The 6,000-nt window shown below is 37.4% G+C and overlaps 1 long non-coding RNA gene across 1 annotated transcript in view; it reads left to right on the forward strand.

The window, feature by feature from the left end:
* Window positions 1–6,000, forward strand: part of LOC119520865 — a 301,392-nt gene that overhangs the window by 214,886 nt on the left and 80,506 nt on the right. The gene's annotated exons all lie outside the window — the stretch shown is intronic.

The following is a 6,000-nucleotide window of genomic DNA, read 5'->3' on the forward strand; positions in this document are numbered from 1 at the left end:
AGAAAAGTAATATGGATATAAAACTTAAATTCTGTTCCAATTTTTCCTTATGGCCATTTTGAGCTTTTCTCCTCCATTCTTAGATCCACTCCAGTACCATATATTGCACTGATTGTCATTAACTCTTAGTTAACTCTTTTTTAAATTAACTTTATCAAAATTTTTTTTTAAAAAAGATATACAATAAAAGACATTTCAAAAAATCAATACAAGGGAGTAAGGAAAAGACCACTAATCTAAAATAACTACTTTACTTCCAACAAGTTCCTACTCTACCCCAAGAAAATAAGCTAATATAGCAACATTTCTGTGAACTTATTCCTACCATACCCATCAGAAATTAACAAACCATATTTATTCCTGGGCATTCCCAGAATGATAAATTTACCCTTGATTGCTTATCTGTCCTTATTGGGTTATAATTCCCCCTTCATTAATTGCTCTCTACCACTACAGCCCCTACATTCCACATTAAAAACAATTTATTTTAGGAGTGCATTATTTAACTTCCAGGTTGTCCTAGTTTGCCAATGCTGCAGAATGTAAAACACCAGAGATGGATAGGCTTTTATAAAATGGGGGTTTATTTTGCTACACAGTTACAGTGTTAAGGCCACAAAGCATCCAAGGCAACACATCAGCAATCAGGTACCTTCACCAGAGGATGGCCAATGGCGTCTGGAAACCTCTGTTAGCTGGGAAGGCAGCTGGCATCTGCTCCAAAGCTCTGGCCTCAAAATGGCTTTCTCCCAGGACACTCCTCTCTAGCAAGCTTGCTCATCTTCAAAACATCACTGTCAGCTGCATTCCTTCAGTTCCCTCTGTCTGAGTCAGCTCATTTATATAGCTCCACTGATCAAGGCCCACCCCGAATGGGTGGGGCCACACCTCCATGGGAACATCTCATCAAAATCATCACCCACAGCTGGGTGGGGCACACTCCAAGCAAATCCAACCAGCACCAAAACTTCTGCCCCACAAGACCACAAAGATAATGGTATTTGGGGGACACAATACATTCAAAACAGCACACAGGTGTTTGTGAATTTTCTGTCTTTGATGGTTATTGACTACTAACTGTATTCCATTGTGGTCAGAGAATGTGCTTTGAATAATTTCAATGTTTTAAATTTATTGAGGCTTGTTTGATGTCCCAGCATATGGTTGATTCTGGAGAAAGTTCCGTGATCACTAGAGAAGAATGTGTATCCTGGTGATTTGGGATGTGAGATTATATAAATATCTGTTAAATCAAATTCATTTATCCAATTGCTTAGGTTTTCAATTTCCTTATTGGTCTTCTGTCTGGTTGATCTATCTACAGGAGAGAGTGATTTGCTGAAGTTTCTCACAATTATTGTGGGAATATCCATTGCATTCTTTAGTTTTGGCAGTGTTTGTCTCATGTATTTTGTGGCACCATGATTGGGTGCATAAACATTTATGATTACATCTTGTTGAATTGCCCCTTTTATTAATATATAGTGGCCTTCTGTGTCTCTCATAACATCCTTGCATTTAAAGTCTATTTTATCTGAGATTAATATTGCTACTTCTTCTTTCTTTTGTCTGTAGCTTGCATGAAATATTTTTTCCATCCTTTCACTTTCAATTACTTTGTGTCCCTCTGTCTTATATGAGTCTCTTGTATGCAACGTATTAATGGTTCATATTTTTTCATCCATTCTGCCAATCTATATCTTTTAATTGAGGAGTTTAATCCATTTACATTCAATGTTATTACTGTGAAGGCATTTGTTGAATCAGCCATCCTATCCTTTGTTTTATGTTTGTCAGGTATATTTTTCCCCTCTCTCTCTTAATGTCCTGTATTGAACCAATATTAAATCTCTTTAGTCCTGAACCTTTCTTCATATCTCTCTGTCCTTTCTTTGTTTCTCTGTCTGTAGGGCTCCCTTTACTATCTCAAGTAGGGTAGGACTTTTATTAGCAAAATCTCTCAGCATTTGGTTGTCTGTGAAAAATTTAAGCTCTCCCTCAAAATTGTAGGGGAGCTTTGCTGGAAAAAGTATTCTTGGTTGGTAATTTTTCTCTCTCAGAATTTTAAATATGTCATGCCACTGCCTTCTCACCTCCATGGTGGCTGCTGAGTAGTCAATACTTAGTCTTATGTTGTTTCCTTTAGATGTGGTGCATTACTGTTCTCTAGCTGCTTTCAGAACTTGCTCCTTCTCTTCAGTATTTGACAGTCTGACCAGAACATGTCTTGAAGAGGGTTTATTTGGATTTATTCTATTTGGAGTAGGCTGGGCATTTAAGCTTTGTGTATTTATACTATGTAGAAGGTTTGGGAAGTTTTCCCTAACAATTTCTTTGAATACACTTTCTAGACCTTTTCCCTTTTCTTCCCCTTCTGGGACACCAATGAGTCATGTTTGGATGTTTTATTTTATCTATCATATCTCTGAGGTCCATTTCAATTTTTTTAATTTCTTTCCCCATTCTTTCTTTTGTTCTCTCATTTTCCATTCTGTAGTCTTCAAGGTCACTGACTCATTGTTCAGGTTCCACTAGTCTTGTATGATGAGTATCCAGAATCTTTTTAACTTGGTAAACATTTTCTTTTATTTCCATAAGATCTATTTTTTTATTTACTCTTGCAATTTCTTCTTTATGCTCTTCTAGGGTATTCTTCATGTCCTTTATATACTGTGCCATGCTCCTCTTCATGTCCTTTATACCCTGTGTCATGCACTCATTATTTGTCTTTAGTTTATTGATTAACTGCTCCAAGTACTGTGTCTCCTCTGATCTATTGATTTGGATGTTTGGGTTTGGGTTATACATATCATCTGGTTTTATCATATGCTTTAAATTTTTCTGTTGTTTTTAACCTCTTGGCATTTGCTTTACTTGATAGTGTTCTTTTAAGATATGTAGGATTATTCAAAGCCTAATCTCTAATTTGTCATATCTACAGCTTGGTGGTGCACACTTTCTCTAACTAACCAGAAGATGGCATCCACAAGTCACCTATTCCTCTCAAGTCGGTTCTGATTCCGGTGGGGTCCAATTGGTGCATCAAGTTTGGTTGTGTTGTTGGTATTGTCCCCCCTGAATATGGGGCATGTGTCTGAGCAGTTAGGGAAGGAGGGCAGCTTTAATAATCAAACCTACCAGGTGTTTCTGGAGATTTAAGGCTGTTGTAAGATTCTAAGCCTTCATTTCAGTCTCAACACAGATTGCCTCCGCTGCTTACCCACAAGACTTTGGTATTCGCATATGTTCCCTGGGATTTCTTAGTAGGCCCCTCTTCCAAGCTGTGCCCTTCTAGGCCTCTGCTGATGGAAGGTTGTGCTACACCACAAGTGTGCACCATACCTCAAGGGAAGTTCTGGGCTGTTGGGCCCTGTAGATGCTTTCACAGCCGGCTGTAAGGATGGCTGTATGGGGTATGCCAATTTCCCCCCTTTCAAACCATTCCACCTTCCCAGCTCTGGGACAATTAGCTGTGGGTGTGCAAAAGGCTATTGTCTATGCCTGACACTGAGGCATGTGCACATGCTGCTGGAAATATCCCATCATGCTGGATTTCTTGGCACAGCTCTGGGCTGTGGCTCCAGCACTGGGCAGGAGCATTGCCAGCCTGCCAGGAAGATGGCTGCAGGTGGCATGTTTTTTTCCCCTTTTGCCTAACCTGTGCCATCCTTGCTCCAAGACAATTAGCAGTGGGTGCACAAAAGGCTATCTTCCATGCCAGATATTGAGGCATTTGCACAGCCCTTTCCTGTTGCACTTCACTGTGCAGTTCTCACTGCCATATCTGCAGTAATCTTTGGGTTTTTTTAAATAAGAATTAGTCCACCTCCAAATGCCAATCCTTGGTTTCCCCACACTGCAGCATGGCTGCCAAATAATCAATGGCTTACTCACTCATTTCAGAATGCAGACTCCCAGTTTCACCAAGCGCATGGTCCCTGTGGATGTAGCAGACCTTGTCCAGCTGGTGCATCACTGGAACTGGTGTTCTGGGTCACTTTATCTAGTATTTTTCATGGATGTGCTTTTTTTGCCCTGTCTCTCCTAGCCACCATCTTAGATTCTCCCATTGATATTCTTTTATAACCTATGGTGTAATAATTAAATATTGCCATTTTTGAAGCTCAAATTGTCCAGAATAGACATGTAAATGTCCCTTCATCCTTGCCCTTATAATCTTTAGACATGCTACCTGAGGTTTTAAGCACTTTCTCATCTTTAGGTCCAAAATTATGTTCTTCACTTTTAACCCTGTATCTAATATCAGTTCCTGCACCAAAAAATTCCAGGCAATTCTATTCAGAAGCTAACATCCAGAAAATAAGTGTGTTTGTTACATTTGGAATATCAAAGTTTCTGGTCTCTTTCAGTGGAAAGAGTTAGGAAATATATTTTTTAACATTCATATGTTCATACTGATCCCCCCATTTCTAATAAAACACCATAAATTTCTCCTTATGTATTCTTGGCTTTGGTCTCAGTCCTTCTTCACTGAGAATCTGGTTCCCAACAGAATTAATTTATTCATTTTCTTCATTTTATAATATATTCTAAATAATTAGGAGGGCACAGTGATTAGAAAATCTAGAGAAAAAAAGAAGAAATTTTCCCATTGTTTCACTTCTACCTCTATTGAAAGTTCATAATAAAGTCAAAGAAGTAAAATTAATTCATCTAAAAATGCAAAAGATATGTTATAATGACAAAATATGCAAGGATCATGAATATCTACAGTAAATTTTGCCAATGTCAAAAGAATGAAAGGCAATATTTAAAAAATCAATCTTCAAATATATCCTTAACAAAAACTCTCTGCTAAATAGTAAAACCATCATTTAAGAATATACATCTTTACATTTCTGGACACCAGCTGCAATAAAATTGTGGGAATGGGGTGGCAATAAGATGTTAGTATCTCCAGGTTTTGTAGATAAAAATGTGTGTCCAATAGGAATTCAGGATTAAACTTTTAAACAATACTTAAATCAAAATAAAATGAAGATTTCTAACATTTGACAACCAGAAGAAACAAATTGTTATCTTTTTTCCTTGACAGAAATGAGATGTGGTGTTTTTAACAGTAACACCTTAGTTATCAATGCTCAAAATTGTGGAGATCCTCCTAACCCCCACCAAAGTGAAATGAGTGTGAGAACAACTTAATAGAGAGTTTCCTCAGATGTGGGATTTCTTTGAACCCCAGCATGTGTAGGGTAGTGAGTGCAGGAGGGTTTTCCCATGGACTGGACATAATATCAAGCAGAAGCTAATTGAAACACTACTTAAAATGAACTGGAGGATTGGTGGAACGCCAAAAGAGAGAGGCTGAGGAATGGAGCTGGGAGAGATCAGGGGCTGAGTGCTAAGTGGAAGCCAGGGGAAAAGCCAATGTTTGCAGAAGATGAAGCGCTACCCACTTTAAAAATATTGGTACTTTCTCCATAATAAACCCAAGATGATCCCAGAGTCTGATTTAAATATCAATGTAGAGAATGTAAATTTCTGGAAAAATTTGGATTAGCAATAAAAGGGGTTTGGAGGTGTAGGGCATAGAAAGATACAGTGGAAAAAGGAAGAATAAAGATTCATCTTCAGCCCACTATATCTGCCTTCCAAGGTCTCAAATGCCTTTTTTCTCTATATTTTTATTGATCACTTTTGAGGGTTAGAGAAATTGTTTTACAGAAATATGATGCATAAAGCATACAACGTACAAAGTTCCCATATGCCACCTTATGATTAACAGCATACATTAGTTTGGTAAAATTGTTATAATTCATGAGAAACCATTTTTATTAATGCAGTAATATCCATCATCAATTATTTACAATAGCATTCAATGTTTTAAACAGTTTTAAGCTTTTTCTTTTAATTTTTATTCCAGTAAAATATATATGACCCAAAATTTCTTCTTTAACCATATTTACATAAATAATTCAATCCTGTTAATTTTATTCACAATCATCAACTCAACTACCATCAACAAACAAAATGTTACAA

Source organism: Choloepus didactylus, chromosome 26, assembly GCF_015220235.1.
Source record: "Choloepus didactylus isolate mChoDid1 chromosome 26, mChoDid1.pri, whole genome shotgun sequence".
NCBI lineage: Eukaryota > Metazoa > Chordata > Mammalia > Pilosa > Megalonychidae > Choloepus > Choloepus didactylus.